Source organism: Poromitra crassiceps (genome assembly GCF_964638095.1).
Source record: "Poromitra crassiceps genome assembly, chromosome: 3".
NCBI lineage: Eukaryota > Metazoa > Chordata > Actinopteri > Beryciformes > Melamphaidae > Poromitra > Poromitra crassiceps.
The window spans coordinates 57,724,984-57,743,302 of NC_139625.1; the positions used below are offsets into that span (position 1 = coordinate 57,724,984).

At 44.9% G+C, this 18,319-nt stretch overlaps 1 pseudogene across 1 annotated transcript; it reads right to left on the minus strand.

Annotated features, from left to right (window-relative positions):
• Positions 1 to 1,860: 1,860 nt before the first annotated feature.
• Positions 1,861 to 2,457, minus strand: LOC310773470 (small COPII coat GTPase SAR1B pseudogene; annotated as a pseudogene). Its single transcript has one exon. The product of its transcript is annotated as a small COPII coat GTPase SAR1B pseudogene (transcript).
• Positions 2,458 to 18,319: the final 15,862 nt, after the last annotated feature.

Below are 18,319 nucleotides of genomic sequence, written 5' to 3' on the forward strand. Positions count from 1 at the left end.
TGTGGACTGTGCTGCTCAAAACTTATTTTGTGGTTTTTGAAAGCCTGCAGTGTAGGCCAGAGGTTCTCAAATGTTTTGCAGCCAAGGACCCCTTACAAGATAGAAAATATACCGTGGACCCCCTCATTCTGATCGGTGATTTTGGGCTAAGCTTAATTGTTTCCACGGTAACGTGCTTGACATTTAAATTGATAGGTTTGTTAGATTAGAATGTAATCCATGAACCATTTTAGATTTAAAGCATAACATATTTTCATTGAACTATGAAGCTTTTGCACACACAAAAATATGTTTTTATTTTCCTGAAAACTTTTTCGCGGACAAGTGGCATGGAGCCCTGGGGGTCCCCGGACCCCCATTTGAGAACCGCTGGTGTAGGCTATTTCATCATGAAATTATGATTTTGAGATACTGTTAACTGTCTGGGAGAGATGTAATTAGAACAATAGGACACACACACACACACACACACGCACACACATGCATCTATTATAATAAAATGTTTTATTAAATGAAAGTACATAATTAAATAATTATTTTCTAGGGCTTTCTTACCGTGCAAATTTTCCATTATATCCTTCATACTTTTGCCACAGACAGCACTTCACATTAACAATGTCGCTACCTGCTACAACCAACAGGCTCGTCAACGCTTTTCTGCACTGGCCATATGCTAGGTTTCGACCTAGCATTGTTTGTATATGGATGCACAAAATGGATATTGCGTCATATTGCATACTTTGATGCTTGTTTGTTGTTTGTTGCAAATAAACATAATTGTTTTTCGCCAACTAAGCAAAACGGACCTCCCTCTCAACAAAGTTCTGCTGCACAGCAGACAGGCCGTGGTTCGATCCCTCTCTCTGAGATCCGCTGCTACCACTGTAATAGGTGGAGGCATAATCATAATCATCTTTATTGAAACCCCAGTGCCCCAGTTTAGGGCCTAAGGGCCTAGTTGAATAGCTTCACAGTCTGGTCTCGACAGAGCCCGCCCTCCCAGGACAGCGGCACGGTTGTGAGGACTTGTGTCTAAAGGGACTGTGTCGGAGTCGAAGAAGGACTAGGATGGGAGGGTGTCTGTTGTTGAGAGGCATTTACAGTCTCTAACGCTACATTCACAGGACGGTGGAGTAGGGGGTGATCACGAGCAGGGGCCACCCATCCTATCTATCTGCTGGGGAATGATGTAGGGGTGACGAGGGTGGTGCCAGTGGTACTGGAAGAGCCACAATGAGTTTATCAAAGAGTGTGTGTTGGAGGCGGAGTTTCCTCAAGGTGTTTACAGCTTGTGTGGTTACCACAGCCCAGGCCAGGAAAGAGGCTGCTCAACCTCACCAAGGTAGATCTCCGCTAATGGATAGTGGGGTTAGCATGAACCTATAGCGGATACATTCTTCCCTCAGCTGGATGGCTCTGGGGATGAGGTGCCTCCTGGTGGGTAGGCGGGAGTTGGGGAGCCAATAGGAGAGGAGCCCCCAAAGGAGCTGGAGAACCCACAAGACCAGGCAGCGGGGGGTGGAGAGCACCGAGCCAGTGGATGTGATGGGTCAGGCGTTCACGTGTCTAGATTGGCTGTGCTGTTACGTACGTCTGGCTCCCTGCGTGTATTGGTGCATTGTTAAAAAATGAGGCGATCGGAGCAACGGCGCACATTGCAACTCCGGACAACCAGACAGAAATGCCGCCAATTATAGTAGGTTAGTAGTAGAATTGGAATCAAGTTCGACTGGTTTCTCTAACGGCAGGCAGACTTATTTAAACAAACATGGGGCTGAATATAGTCGTACTGCTGGCCAAGGTGGGTGCCTGGGTGGTCGGGTCGAGCACCCTCTGATGGAGGTGGGTGGCTGTGCTATTCTAGTCAATGTACTGGGAGAGCCAGCGGAAGCCCTCTCCGTAGCCCTGCCTCCTCAACACGCTGCACATGAACACCTCCAGTGGTCTTGTGTTCAGCTCCTCGATGGCAATGTTGCCCTTGCCTGTTGTCCGTCCATACAATTCAAATATCTCCATTAGCTTCTGCTCGCTGATGGCTTGTGGTCTGTCGATCATGTTGCCGAGGATCAGGATAGGCACGTTTGCAATGGTCTCATCTGTCATTAGTGCATCAAGTTCTGCTTTTGCTTCAGCAAATCTGGAGTGATCCGCACAGTCCACAAGGAAGACGATGCCGTTGATGGCGAGGAGGTAGTTTTTCCACACTCTGCGTGCTTGTGCATGGCCTCCAAGATCGAAGGTGGTAAAGGTCATGCCAGCAATCGTCAGCTCTTCTGAAGTCGGATGTAAAGTTGGGGCATGCTGTCCTAATCTGTCATCTTTGATCATGTGCAGTAGCGTTGTCTTTCCAGCATTGTCTAGGCCAAGAAATACTAACTTGCCGGATTTCTTGTACAGTCCTAGAAACTGCAGTATGCTACTGAAACCACTCTGAATCCAGTCAAATATTAATGACATAACGTTATCCATATGCGGGCAGGGCTGTTGAATCCCATTAGTTATGAGTATGTATTCACCACACCTTTATAACTGCGACATGAAAATCATCACTGATGACATATCTCACTGATGACATCATCACCAATGACATCACAATGTCTCAAGTGACATCACTGATGACATCATCACAGATGACATCACAATTGCTTGAGTGACATCACTGATGGGGGAGGGAGTGTTAGTTTCTGCTTGAGGCTCAGTGTACAGCCCCCTCCCCCCCTTGATGGGGGGAGAGGAGGATCGGGTTTTACAGAATGTAGGGAAACAGTGGAAGAAGGAGAAGGAGGCGGTAATGCAACATAAATGATGCCAACTTGCCATAAAATACCACAGAAGAAGAAGATGACATCACTGATGAGATCCCTGATGACATCACTCACTTACGACATCATCACCGATGACATCAGAATTGCTCGAGTGACATCACAGCTGAGATCCTCATTACTGATGACACTTGGGGGATATCAGGGAGTAGGGAAGAGGGACAGAATGTATGGAAACTGGATGGATAAATCTCTAACCAATAACTATTACAGATTCACCAAAATGCTTAAAATAGTCAAGGCTGTGAATTACAAGTGAGCCAACATCTCAGGTTCAGAGATTGTCCATATGAAAACACTCAAACAGAAAACCCACTGTCGCCTAAATGGCATTGATTTACACTGAAATAGCTGAAATAGAATTCCTCGGCTGACCATGAAGCAATGGAATTTAATTGATTTTTTTTAAATAATGGAGTTGAAGCTGGAGACTAGCTGCCATTCACTCACACAAGCCACCCACCCAGCCACTCTCTCTCGCTCTCTCTCTCTCTCTCACACACACACACACACACACACACACACACACACACCTTTGTGTGTCTCAAAGAGCCCCCTCCCTCCTAAGTGACAACGTACCTTCTCTCTCTTTACCAGGCATCCATCTATCCATAGGAGATAACAGGAAGAATGGGGATATTCCTTCCTTCTCTCTCATCCATGCATCTCTGGGACAGAAAGAGGGATGAGGAAAGTTTGCTCCTTCCTACACTTTCTGTATTCTCTGTTCCCATTCAGTTCCTCTTTGTTCTCCTCTTTGCGGAACCACCATTTCGTAGACGAGTGGGAGAAATGGAAGGAAGAGATGGACGCCAAGTGTTTTCTCTCTTCCTGGTCAGCCGTCTTTCTCAGTGTCCCATCAAAGGTAACAGGGAGGCGTAGTGGTGACGAAGACTGTCCCGTAACTAACGTCCTGTGCCCATCGGCGGCCATGCCTCCTTGAGCAAGACGCTGCATGCCTACCTGCTCACTCATTGCAATAAAAGCGACTACATCCTTCTCATTTCTTCTTCTATCCTCCCTATACTGTGTGTGCTCCCTTGTTGCCTTCCTTCCCCGTAGGCCTGTCCCCTCTCTCCTTGCTTTGGGCCTCCACTGTCTTTGCCATGCCTTGTATCTTCTTGCATACCTTTCAAACATCTCCCATCCCTCCACAACGTTCCTGCCACCGGCCAGCGTGGCTCTCCTCTCCCCCCTGACCCATCCTGGGGCTTTATTTAATTTGTCAGTATAATAGACGTGAATGAACCCCCGGGGGTTTAGGGCTACAGGGGCAGAGACAGCCACAGGCAGGGAGGGGCGGGCCGCTCAGCAATGTGTGTCGAAAGGGAAACAAAAAGTACCATTATTTTTCATTCACTTCCCTTTTTTGAAAATTACTTCCAAAGTGCGATGTCCCATTGTGGGAGCAGAATAATGCGGAACAATGCAGCAGGGGGCAGGGGGGCAAGTCTTATATATCCAGGCTAATATTCACGGGGGCTTGGGCCAACGGCGGCGGGCCTGCCCTGGATAACCCTGCAGCACACTGACTGGGCCCGGGGTTAGACTGATAATGGGAGACCTATAGTTCCCATTGTGCTGGCTGTGTCAACAGAGAGGCCGCTGGGAGCCGCCTGGCATGTGGAAGAGAGAAAAGGCCCTTTATCCCTTTCTTTTTACAGAGAGAGAGAGAGAGAGAGAGAGAGAGAGAGAGAGAGAGACATTATCGCAGAGGCTCTATGCTCAATGATGGGTGGGGTTTTTGTTTGCACCATGGGTCTCTCTCTCTCTCTCTCTCTCTCTCTCTCTCTCGCTCTCTCTCTCTCTCTCTCTCTCTCTCTGTCTGTCAGCCTCTCTCCCTCTATGTTGTTTTTCTCTGTCCTTATTTACCCTGTTTAAGGAATACAGATCCTTTTTGGGGAGATTGCCCCATTAATATACACCAAAATCATTCATGACTCCCCAGTTGATTGTTAGTTCTGCTGCTCCATGCTAACACTAGGCCACTATACTTGGATAAATGTGATTCAAATGGTGCACTCCTGTCCCAGGCCCCCAAATGTCAAGTGCAAATGCAGCACTTTGCATTTTGTAACTTTTGTAATGCGTTGGACTCCACAGTGTGAGTAGGCTTGCTGACCGAACTGCTCAAATTCTTCACGATATCTGCAAATGGTCTAAAATATCACGTGATTGATTGTGTTGCCGTATGGCTCTTTCAAAATGAAGGAAAGACTGAGTATATCAAAGGCACTGGTACTGTATGCCAAGGCCTAGATAGCTACAGTATATTTGTTGGCCAAAATCCACAAGCATCCACAATCCTGGGCAGTTATTGAAGGTTCTGCCAGGAAGACACCTGTTGTGTCTGATTATGAGAAAAGTGCAAACAGTTTTGCAGGCATTCTGACAGTTATTGAGAGTTGATTTGAGTTAAGTTGCGGACCAGTGTCATTCATGCACATTTTGGGGTTTCCGGTGTTGACTTGAGCGGATATGTCAAAATACTGTATCAGTGGAACTGTTGCTGGAGGGGGAAAAAACTTTACATGCTGTGCTTTCAGACGAACATGTCTACAAACTAAAATATGTATCTATTCAGCTGAGCTGAATAGAATGAACAGCAGAGCTCAGTAGTCATCAAATAACACACACACACACACGCACACACACACGCACGCACGCACGCACGCACGCACACACACACACACACACGCACACACGCACACACAGACACATTCACAAACAGCCTTTTCAATATCACCGTCAGTCCCATTCATTCATTCCACCTGGGAGACGGACGCCTGTGTTTACTCTAGATTCTATTCCCTCAAGCACACACACACACACACACACACACACACACACACATACACACACACACACACACACACACACACACACACACACACTAATGCACTAGCCTCCTGCCTCCGATGAGGCAACATTGAGAAAGCAGGCGAAGCTGTACAAATAGATAGTGTCATCCACACATATATGTAAATACACAGTACACACACGCACACACACGCACGCGCGCGCGCACACACACGCACACACACATGCACGCGCGCGCACACACACACACACACACACACACACACACACACACACATCCTCCTCATCCCCTGTACACGGAGGAGCTCTGCTGTCAATACCCAGTTTCATTCCACAATAAACTGGAAAGACAGTTTAGTGTGTGTGTGTGTGTGTGTGTGTGTGTGTGTGTGTGTGTGTGTGTGTGTGTGTGTCGGAAAACACACACACACACGGGGGTGGAAAGCATTATGGAGGACAAGACATATGCTTGTGTGATTATTTCTTTATTTGTGTATGTATGCCACACACATGTACGTACATGTGTGATTCCTGTGACTGACTGACGTTGCGTTCTGGTTCTGTTCTGTAACTATGACAGCACTGTGATAACGATTTGCATTACAGTACTTAAAGTGTAACTTACCCCCAAAACACTTTTTTCAGCTTTTAACCAATATGACTTTGGGGGTGGTGTGTGAAGAATTCTGGTCAAAATTTCCACATTTGAGACCAAACTGTTGCCATTGTACCATTTGTATCATTTTCAGCAGCATAACTGGCATAAGTGCCCTCTATGGGTTAAACACTGCTTTTTTTGCCCTCAAATGAATGGGAGATTTGGTACAACCTGACGTCACGTTGTCCCCAAAGACTATGGGATTTCAAGATAGTCACTCCCCTACTCACCCTGTACCCTTTCCCGGCTCCTCACAACTCCAAGCCTATTCCCATGATGTCACAAGCATTTTCCTACCAATATGGTGCTACAATACACACAGCTCATTGGCTGTTTGTGTCACTTGACCTGTTAAAGGATGGGTTTTCCGTGGGGAATATGAATATATATTAAATCTCACGCCCCTAAGGTTTTCGAATCCGTTGAAATTTTTGAAATTGGTGGTTTACTCACAGAGATATCAACCGAAATCCACTCTGTGTGTGGGGGGGGGGGGGGTGGTGGGGGGGAGGTGCGGGTGCGGGGACTCGAAATACTACATTTCCCACAATGCACTGGGCTCGCGTGGCCTTCGTTTTCATGCCCACCCCTCAGGCATTTGGCTGATATCAAACTCCAGTAGGTGGCGGTAATGCACATATATGTTTGCCAACCGCCATAAAACTCAAAGAAGAAGAAGAAGAAGGCTTCGACAATAAAAGATACAAAGAAGAAGAAATAAATCGAAAATAAAATTGCCTCCAAATTGCACCAAATGTAAACGGTAGTATATATGTCGGGAGATGTCTTCATAAAAAAAAATTCATGCATTTTAAGGCATTTTCGTAGGAGTTACGCGCATCTGATGTTGTAACTATTTTCTGTAAAAATGTGTAAAAACGGGTACATTGCTCAGCGTTGATTTCGTTACTTCAACCCACCTACTACTAGATGTAAAATTTGACGATCTTTCCAATGCCGCCAGTCCCGTGTCTATTAGTGCTTCCGTTCCCGAGATATGGTCTCTTTGCAAGGAACTATGGGAAGCTAATATTAGCTACAGCAGGCTAGGCGGTTGAAAAAGATGGCTGCCTTTTTGTTTTTGTCAAGGCCTCTGAAGGGGCGTGGAGGACCTCTAGAGGCGGGACCATGGCCAACAACAGTTGTAGTTCATAGGTGCACGACTTCCGCAAGGCGGGGGGTGTCGCTCTGACGCGTTTTGCGTCAGAGCGACATGGAAATAATGTGATAGATGCTTGATAGGCATGGCAGTGAATATCCAATTTCAAAAATTTCAACGGATTCGAAAACCTTAGGGGCGTGAGATTTAATATATATTCATATTCCCCACGGAAAACCCATCCTTTAATCACCTGTTAATTGATTACAATCGCCTGTTATTTTCCTACCAACTCCTATGTAACACAATACTATCAATAAACGCCACTATAATCATAAAAGGAAGGAAATGGCATTGTGTTGCTGTAAATCATTCCCAACCCTTTTCATACTAAGGAGCCCTAATTTAGTTCACATTGTGGCAATGGACCCCCATATAATGAGATTTGGTCTCTCAGATGCAAATCTTTTTTTTTTTTTTTTTTTTATGTAGCCTAGATATGATTTTGTCCAGAATTCCATATACAGTATATTAGGTTGAGAGACAACAGAGAATGCTGGAATCCTCTCAAGGACCACTGGTGGTCTTCTGTGCCCCTTTTCGCTGGGGACACACCGGTACATGGAGCTGCTGCTGCACTGACTCTCTGCCCACCTGTCTGTGACCAGCTGCTTGCCCAGTCGTATGCAGCGGTTCACGCAAACAGATACGGGATTCCCACAATCCTGTATCCAATTTCAGATACTGATTGTGCAGAAAAATCGCACACCAGCGATTTTTGTTTGTGTTTGTTTGTTGTTGTTTTGTGAGGGCTACAAAGGGAGGAGGCTGTTTCGCCTCTATGAGCAGCCGCCAGCCGGGCCTGAGGAGGAGGGAGGAGGGAGGGGGAGAATGTTCCAGTACCCCGCTGCAGCTCTGCGCTGTGCGCTCGAGAGGAAAAGCAGAGGTGCACTAACTTTTGACAAGAATAACGAAAAAGGGACAAACGAAAATTAAAAAGGGAGTCCATGGCGCTGTATATGGCAAGTTTGACAAGGGAATAACGTGGAGAAATCTCGCATTGTGATTACATGAGCGTGAGAGCGGGGCGTTTGTCCTGACTATTGTGCCGTGCTGCGGTCTCCGGTCACTAGGCTCTTTTAACGATACTTAGAGAGCTACCGGTACATACACACAAATGGGAGCCAATAAAGTGAATTTCTAGTTTGCCACTGAATGACAAAATTGATATAACTTTCAACCATTTTGAGCAACGCTGTTTCCATACAGGCCACCAGCGTTGGCTGTTGATATTTATAAAGATTTTGGAGCTCTCATAAATACGAGAAACACATCAGCACGCTACTCGAGGTAGGTCGACAGATTTTATACCCTGTCGATTTAAAAGTCTGATGGGGAAAAATAGTTTCAGGTACAGCGCAGCAGTTCACTGGAACAATCTACCAAGGGACATAAAAGCAAGTACTACTGTGACCAGTTTTAAAAGAGCCCTAAAATACTGGCTCCATAGAAATGCACTTTAAATTACTGGCTTCATGGCAATGCACTTTACATTTATTTTATAGCTTTTTTATTTCTTTTAGTCTTTTATAAGTGATACATTGCCCTGCTGCTATTTGCTTGATCTGCTGCTATTTATTTTATCTTGAGTTCCTTTAATGTAACTGCTCTCCACTGTTTTATGTTTCTTTTAAATTGTTTTAAGTGTTTTATGTTTTTTATGTCTCGTCCTACTATATGTTTTATGTGAGGACCACAATGGAAATAAGCCCTCTGACTTTTTTGTGTTTTTATCCTCGGTGATTGATATGTTGTCTGTTCTTTCATTACTATATGTACTGTTGTGTTATTTTATTTTATCACCAAATAAATTCATTCATTCATTCATTCATTCATTCATTCATTCATTCATTCATTCATTGTCTTGTGATGTTTTGGGGAAACTGCCATGGCGTCGATTTCCGGAAAAAAATCCTGAGCTGAGCACAGCCAAAGAGTATAGTATAGACAAGAGGAGACGTAATTTCTTGGTTTTTCCCATAGGTTTTTTCAAATCAAGCAGCATGTCATTTTGTTACATATCTGGGTGGTAAGTCCCCCTTTAATTAATCCCATGTATGTTTGGAAGTTTGGCTGATTGCACCTTACCCAACATGTGATGAGAGGATTGGCAACAAAATTATATTTGTGTCTCCACTGGATAGATCTGTCTGGTGCGCATGGTAATGCTACAGTAGCCACTATACATATAGGTCATCATTAGCATTATCTTATATGAGAAAAGGGGAAGTTGTAGCAGCCGGCTGCATGGTTAGTAGGATTGGGCAAACGTAAAACATAAAAAAATATTGATAATGTCCAATGATTCAATAACATATTAATAAAGTGTCAGCATGCAAACTAGGCCAGTTTAACCCTGAACACATTGATACAAAAGGTATTTCAATGGATTCTGGTACCATTGGAGAGTATAGTAAGTAATCAACTGTGGAAGTTTCATGATGATATCTATTAGTTAAAAATTTTACCCTATTAACCGGAATTTGGGACTCCTCTCGAGACGCCATCTTGGATTTGTCAATAAATAATTAAAGGAGAATTTCGGTTTTTTTGAACCTGGACCCATCTCCTGGCAATAATTATGATTTGGCCACTCACCCAGCGATGTCCGCGGCGTTTCTGGCCGTCCTAGCGTTGTTTTGAGATCAATAGCGTCCAAGTCAGTTGTAAAATGGAGCTGATTTGGGGCCAAGTGTGAGCCTGTCTTTCCTGCATCTAAATAGCTATTTTTATTCCCGTTTTCGCCACATATTGTAATAATGTGATCCCTCAACATCCACCAGAGTGATATTTCGCCCCAGGCCATTTCCTGGACTTTCACAGGGATCAAATTACCCCAAATCAGCTCCATTTTACAACTGACTTGGACGGTATTGATCTCAAAACAACGCTAGGACGGCCAGAAACGCCGCGGACATCGCTGGGTGAGTGGCCAAATCATAATTATTGCCAGGAGATGGGTCCAGGTTAAAAAAAAACGAAATTCTCCTTTAACTGACGGTAATTTCACTGATTCAATTGTATTCCTTGAGCCCTGGAACCTAGGGTTAGACACCAAAACCAAAACCTTTCTAGGTTGAATAGTAATTGAGATATAGCCCTTTTCAGCTCCCGGCAGCTGCCATCTTGAAAGTGACCGCTTTCCTGAAGTCAGATTTTCCTACATTTTTTAGTATGTTATTTAACATGCCCAATAGTACCAGAATCCAACGGAAAACCTGTTGTATCAATTTGTTCAGGGTTAGGTGCTCTTTTTTTCATAATGACTGGTGTACATATAGACAAGAGACACAGACGATTTTGGTGCCGGTGTATAGGTATACTAGCCTGGTAAACCAGCATGAAATGTGAGGTCACGTGACGGGCTGGTTTACCAGGCTATAGCTATACAGGATCTAATCAGCCTACAGGATCGTCTCGCCCTACCGGAACTGCTCGGCTCGGTCCACAACTAAAGATGAAGTTAAATTCTCACATTTATTTTCAAAAAGTAAGGCTCATGTTTATGATAAATGGTCTTATAACACTTGAATCATGATCATTGATTTATGTATTAACGTTCCCAAATGGCTGATAACATCAGTAGCTTAGCTTGTTAGCTCATCTGAAGCTGTCGGACATTTTGCTCACGTTAATCCCACGTGCCCGACGTACAGCCAATCACAATGCGTCACAATCACACAGCCAATCACAATGCGTGCCTATCTTGTAGCCGAGCCGAAATTGCACCGACATCGGCAAATGCCGTATATCACAGAGAAAACAAACAGGGATAACAACTAATCAAATTTGATTAAAAGTCTTACAAAAACTTTTTTGTGGAACATCACACAGGCTGACTGGAAATGATTAGCAGTAAACTATACTTTATTTAGTGCAGTGGTACGACAGGGAAGGGAAGAGGAAACCCAGAGAGAATTACAGAGGAGGTTGGTGGACAAGTCTGGATGTGGATTGTTTACTGCAACCATCACAGCATCAGCAGTTTCCTATTGGTGACTATTGTTGGTCCCTGAGGGAGAGTGAGAGAGAGAGTGAGAGAGAGAGTTGGTGAGGGGGTGGGGGGGGGGTGACACTGGTCAGCATAGAAGCCTGCAGAAAGAGGGAACAGCCTGGTTGAGTGATGAAATCTACATGTCAGGAAAATCTGCCTGGGCCTTCTTTTCTTAGTGTTTGCTATCATGAGGATTGTGCTGTCTGCTGTCCACCACACACACGCACACACGTACGCACGCACGCACGCACGCACACACACACACACACACGCACGCACACACACACACACACGCACACACACGCACGCACACACACACACACACACACACGCACACACACCACACACACACACGCATGTGCACGCACACGCATGCGCACGTGCGCGCACGCACACACACACACACACACACACAGACACACACACACACACACACACACACGTAAGTAGACATCTTGCCATTTTAGTATTTTTTTTCCTTTTCTATTTTTTCCAAACTGCTCAGTCAGTCATTCTATTTGATCTTTAAATAGCTAATAGCTTGAAAAACACACTCGCACAATATGGGCTTGTGTAGTTGCGCGCACGCTCGTGTAGTTGCGTGCGCACTAGTGATGCGCACAACGCATCTGATCTGGCCCACAACGCGGGTGGGCCAGATCAGAAAAATAAACATTCTGATTAATAGCGGATGGGTTGCGGGCGGTTGAAACGATGTATCATTATTGAGGAAAAATAATATTAATTACGTTCTCTAGTCTATGAACGTATTTTAAGCTACATTTTTCGTCAGGCACATTCTTAGTCGCCTATTAATTGTAGGATCCCCAAAGGACCCACGGCAGTGGGAAACAAAACAATAGCCATGTGCTAGGTCGCTATAGGCTCCACTTTTGGTCCATATTATATGGTCAATGATGTCACCCTCAAAGAGGAGTCTCCGCTGAAGACGTGTTTGAAGAGCAGATGCGTTCGTATTTTCCCATATGAGGCAATCCAGTAAACTAAACTTAAAGCTATAGCGTTAGCCGAGTAAGCTACATGAGGGCAAGTGGTGGACTCGACATAATACAGCATGGAAGTTTATTCGGAGTCTTGGACTGCAGCGATCGCACCAACGGCAGCAGAAACCGTAAGTTTGCTCCTTTTATAGCGCTGTGAAATGTCGGGTGCACGGCGGGTGCGGATCTATAAATAGTATGAAATTATTTGCGCGGATTTATGGCGGGCGGTTGGTTCATGCATACACGCGGATTAGGATGGCATAAAAGCTCAGCAACTACATGCGCGCATGTACACACACACACACACACACACACACACACACACACACACACACACACACACACATAAACATATACTGTACTTCTGTATACACATGCATGGCCCTCTGTAGACCTTTATGTGAATTATGCACATCATGTATCTATGCCGTAAAATCATATTATTGTTTTGAAATTGCATATTGATATTTGCATACATTTTGATTTATACAAAATGTATTTTCATATCGTCCAATATATTTTTGCTCACTTCCTATTCAAAAAAACCTTCACATGGTGGGAATTTGAAATTTAAATTTTTTGACATTTCCATAAATTAGAAACTGTATATAACTTTTTGAATGACTGAGATAGCGCTTTCAGATCAAAAGTTAGGAGTATTTTCATCTGTTATGTGTCTAAAAGTAAAACATGAGAAAAATGGCTTTAAACATTCCACATCGTTGTATTTTCTACAGTGGCATTCCACCAAAACCATAAAAATAAATACTTTTCCTTTTGTTTTATGAAAATAATTATTCAGCATCATGTACTACGCAGATGAAAGTAACCAAATCACTCAAATTCTCAAAATACCTGCAAAACTCATTTTCAACCTTCTTTGGCTCATTGTCAACAATGTGCAGCAGCGACATGTGAAGGGTTCTGCAGGGCAACACACACACACACACACACACACACACACACACACACACATGTACACACTCAAACACGCATGCACACATGTACATGCACACTCACCAACCCCCCCCCCCCCCCCACCACAAAGATCAGCTGACCCTCATGAGAGCAGGAAGGAAGGAGATAGCAGAGGCCAGGACAAATGAGACAGAGATAAGAGCAGTAACATGACAATGATGGAGGGATCAAGGCAATGAAGACAAAAGGAGAAATGAGGAGGAGGAGAGGAGACGAGAGGGAGGTGGGAAGGAGTGACGGCACTAAATGAGGCGTTGCTTAACTCTGTCTGGGTTTGCCAACTGGAATACTAAGGCGGTGCTGCCACAGAAAACCAAGGCAAATTCCAGTTGTGTGTTGGGTATTATAGCAATTTACCGTCTCTTAGATGAATACACCAAGTTGTTGGTGGATTAGCCGTTAAAATACGCGAACCAAAATCCCTGGCAGCTCATTGGCTCTGGTGCTCCATGTTAACACTTATAATACACTGTGTTGAGTCAACGTGATCTCATAAACAGGTGTGAAAAGAGGGTCACAGACAGGGTGTATGAAGAGATAACACCTACTAACTACTAACTACTCCAAACAGCAATGCCAGAGTCGCAAACAGCGTATGCAATGGCCTTTATTATGATCTGGTAAAAGAATGACAACATAAAAAGTAAAAAAAAAAACATGACGTTTTAGTCCAGTGTAGTTGTCTCTGCCTACCGGCGTCCCGATTGGTATTTACAGGCAGGGACATTTCCAGTTCGGCAATCAATAATATATCATTAAAATGCTTAAAGTGCTCATGTATCATGTAATCATGTATTTTTTTCTACTCTATTTCCCCAATCCACCCCCCACCCCAGTAGGCTATAGCAGCTGCACATTGGGAGTGGGTGGGACGGGGGGTGAGTGGCTAGATTGGGCCGCCCCCGGGGCAACAAAGCTACATTTCAAACCTCTCCAAATTACCCCCCCCCCCCCCCCCCACCACCACCCACCCAATCCACCCATCAACCTGCAGCCAAGTGCTCATCAATGGAGGAGATGACTGTGTGTGCACGTGTGTGTGCGCGCGCGCGCGCGCGCGCGCGTGTGTGTGTGTGTGTGTGTGTGTGTGTGTGTGCGGGTGCGTGCACGCGTACGTGCTTTTGTCAGCATTTGATAAGTAGGCATTATGTGATAGATTTTCACTGGGCGAGAGCATCTGAACTCTTCAAGCTGACTGTGTGTGTGCGTGTGCGTGTGCGTGTTTGTGTGCGTGTGTGCATGTATATGTGTGTGTGTGTGTGTGTGTGTGTGTGTGTGTGTGTGTGTGTGTGTGTGTGTGTGCGCGTGCGTGTGCGTGTGTGTAGTGTGTGCAGGTTAAACTCACTTCAGTGGGAGCCCTATCTTGTATCACAGCACAACATGCAGAAATCTGTTCTAGTTAGTTAGTTGTACTTTATTGTCCACAAGGGAAATTCACTTTGTTCAAGTCAGTACAAGGAAAACAAGACAAGACACTGTATAAAAAAGTGGATCGGATCGCACCATACAAAAAAAACACACACATTAAAAGACCACAGTAAAAACACCTAGCTCTAAACGTTCTAAAGGTTCTCTGAAAGTTCTCTGTGTGTGCACCTGTATGTTAGCACAAACTCAGATTTCAATTACAACCAAGTCTGAATTAACCTGATTCTGCCAGATGGTGTTTTCACATAACCATCTGGGAACAAGTCGCTTGGGAAACCGTTTCAAAGCGGTAGGCACCGGAAAAAAACTGGCAGGTGATTGGATGAACCATCTGTCTATCACGTCTACCACGGGCTCATTCTTGCTGGCGTCACACCAAATCCCACCCGTAGCTGCCTCTGGACGCTGATTGGTGCGAACCCCTGGTGGTTCCGATTCAAACCATTAGATTAGAGCATGGGAAGAGGGATGTTCAACATACAGTTAAACCCCGACGCCATAGTGAATTTCTCAGTCTTATCAGTCCGTGTCACTGTACAAATGTTTTCTGCTCAGTCGAGACTTTTGTTAGCCTGATATATTCAAACTGCATCGTCAATTCATAAACTCATTGCCTCTTCGTGTGAGATTGCACTCACTTCAGAGCATTTCTATGAGGGGCCGGGCTTCGGTCTTCCCTAACCAATCGGCAGGGCAGCCGCAGCAGTCTTGGTAGTCACAAGCACAAGCTAACGTAGCTAGCTAATGCTAGCCAGCTTCGCCAAGTTAACACATTGAGTGCCAAGGACGTCTGTGGACGTCCTAAAAAAAAGTAACGAGGAGTGCCAAGGACGTCTGTGGACGTCCTAAAATCATAATTCATATTATTCCATAATTCTGCTGTTTAAGGTCGTACCTAGCCAGTGAGCATGAATCCCTTCAAGGGATCACACGGCGCCACCTTAAACATCGACATGGGAGCTGCGCCACCCACCTCAGATCCTTTACTTTGTGCAGGAGAAAGCAGGGAAAGACGTGATCAAAGGGGAAACCGATGCATGCTGCAGCCAGAGCCGTATAGATTGCTCTGTCTGCAGCGGACAGTTGGCTCGGCTGCATCCGCGCCCACAACTGAGCTCTTCTGCTTCTATCTATCTGCATATAGTTTCTCCACACGATTCCCTGCCAGAAAGCCAGCACCCGAAGCCGAACGGCCAAACCTTTTCGTTCAGTCGCGTTTGGCATTTCCTTGTTGCGCTGGGATCCGTCCGGGGCAAAAACGGAGTCTGTGAGAAAACAGACAGTGTGCGTGTGGGGAGGAGCCCGCAGCTCAGAGGTGGAGGCGGGGGGGGGGGGGGGGGAGAGGAGTGGGGCACGCAGGCTGCACAGAACCACACCACGCCACCACATCAGAAAACACCAGCCAGAGTCAGTGAATCTGCTCGAAATTAGAGTGCAAAAAGTATTCATAAAAGTGACTATATCTTGAAAAGTAAAAAAAAACAGCAGAAAACCCTTGAAAGTGCACTTCTTTCAGAGGCTGTCATTTCATAATGGAACTGTCTAGAAACAAAATTTCTTCTTTGGAAGAAGCAGGAGTGTTCAATGTTTCATTAGAGTCCAGCCCTGTCAATATAGCCCTAATAGAAAAAATTCTATAGCTGTTTTCAACTGAATGGAAGTGAATCTGGCACAGGCTCCAGACAATTTTACTGAAGCGCTGTGGCACTCAATGTGAGCAGCTAAAGTCGGACGACTTTGTACTTATCGTTTTAGTCTTATCGTACACTGCAGTAACTAATAAGACGTTCGTTAAAACGAAAAGTACAAAGTCGGCCAAAGTTGGCTGCTTTACGTGGAGAAGCTGGCTAGCATTAGCTAGCTACGTTATGTTGTGTAATCTTTATGCCTCTAAAATCAAATAATGACGAAACGGAGAGCAGAATATCAGTACTCAACTTTACGTCTGACCAGGAAGTTACATGTCCGTCACATAAACCGATCCGTGTGGCAACATCAACCTATGACTAGAATCCACATTATAGGACACGTTAGCTTTGGCCACAGCTGTTTCTGTTGTGCATGACTGACAACAGCGTTAGCCAATCAGCGTCCGTCATTGGATTTTCAACCGGAGAAAAGGCGTTTGCACATGGCGATTCCAGACCAAGAAGAGCCAAATTCACAACTGTGGAGTGGGCGTGGCTTCGAAGGTCTGGAGGCAGGCTAGACTTTCGTGGTTTCCACAGTTACTCTGCAGCATTTGAGCTCCCCAAATTTAGTCAGAGTGAGACCTCACACAAATTACACACAGAGTGTGTAATTTGCTCCAGTAAAACCCGATAGTGTCTGGCTGTGTTACCTGTGTTACTGTACCTGTCTGAACTCCGGTTCACACACGCCAGCAGGCTCCCGGGAATGGTGGGTCAGGGCGATGAACAGAGGGTTGTAAGGATGCGATGCCTATTTAGGACGGACTTTTTATGTGCTATGGGTGGCAACAACGTTCGCTAGTTAGAGGCTAGCCAGGGCTAACCTGCCCCCCCCCCCCCCCCCCCAAACACACACACACAATGCCAGGTCTGATTGGAAACTATTCTCACTGAGAAAAGCTACTCCTGATTGTCCTGGCAAAGCCTGCAGGCGGAGGGTGAAACAATGACTTCGACCTTGGTATTAAACACTATAGATTTCCCTTTGTGCTGATTCTGTATAGCTCAAGTGTTTATCTCATTGAATGCATAAGATTCTCAGCACACACAGGCACACACACACACACACACACACACACACACACACACACTTACCACACACACACACCCACGCACACGCATGCACATGCACATGCACACACACACACACACACACACACACACACACACACACACACACACACACACACACACACACGCATTGAGTATTAGCCTTGAGAGGAGAGAAGGAGATAAATGAAGAAACTTTAAATTCGAATGACCATAAGCAAGCAGCACAACTTTACAGTTTGGTTTGTTTGTTTGTTTGTTTGTTTGTTTGTTTGTTTTGGACCACCTGTTTTAAATTTGCACAGTTATATATGAGTATGAAAAAACTTCCAACTAGTAAATGATCTAGTATCCATAATCTACAGAAGTCTATCTAGTAATTTGGGGATCAAACCCCACTCCTTCCCATGTAATTCGGCAGATTTAGTCTGATCAACCTCAGGCAAAGTTTGATCAAGGGCAAAACAAAAATCATGGTATTGATGAATGAAAATGTGAAAGTCTGAATTGAGTTTAGTACAATGGCACCATTTTTATTTCTGACCTGAATGATTATCCATCATCAGCCTTGAACACAAAGGAATGTGTCACATCATCCTAGCTTTGAGAAGATACTTTTTAGTTTCTCTCTCTTTTAGCCATTAGACCTTATCACTTTAGTTTAAGAAACTCTTGATGCGACTGAACTGAGGCAGGTTTTTGGCCTTCAACAAAT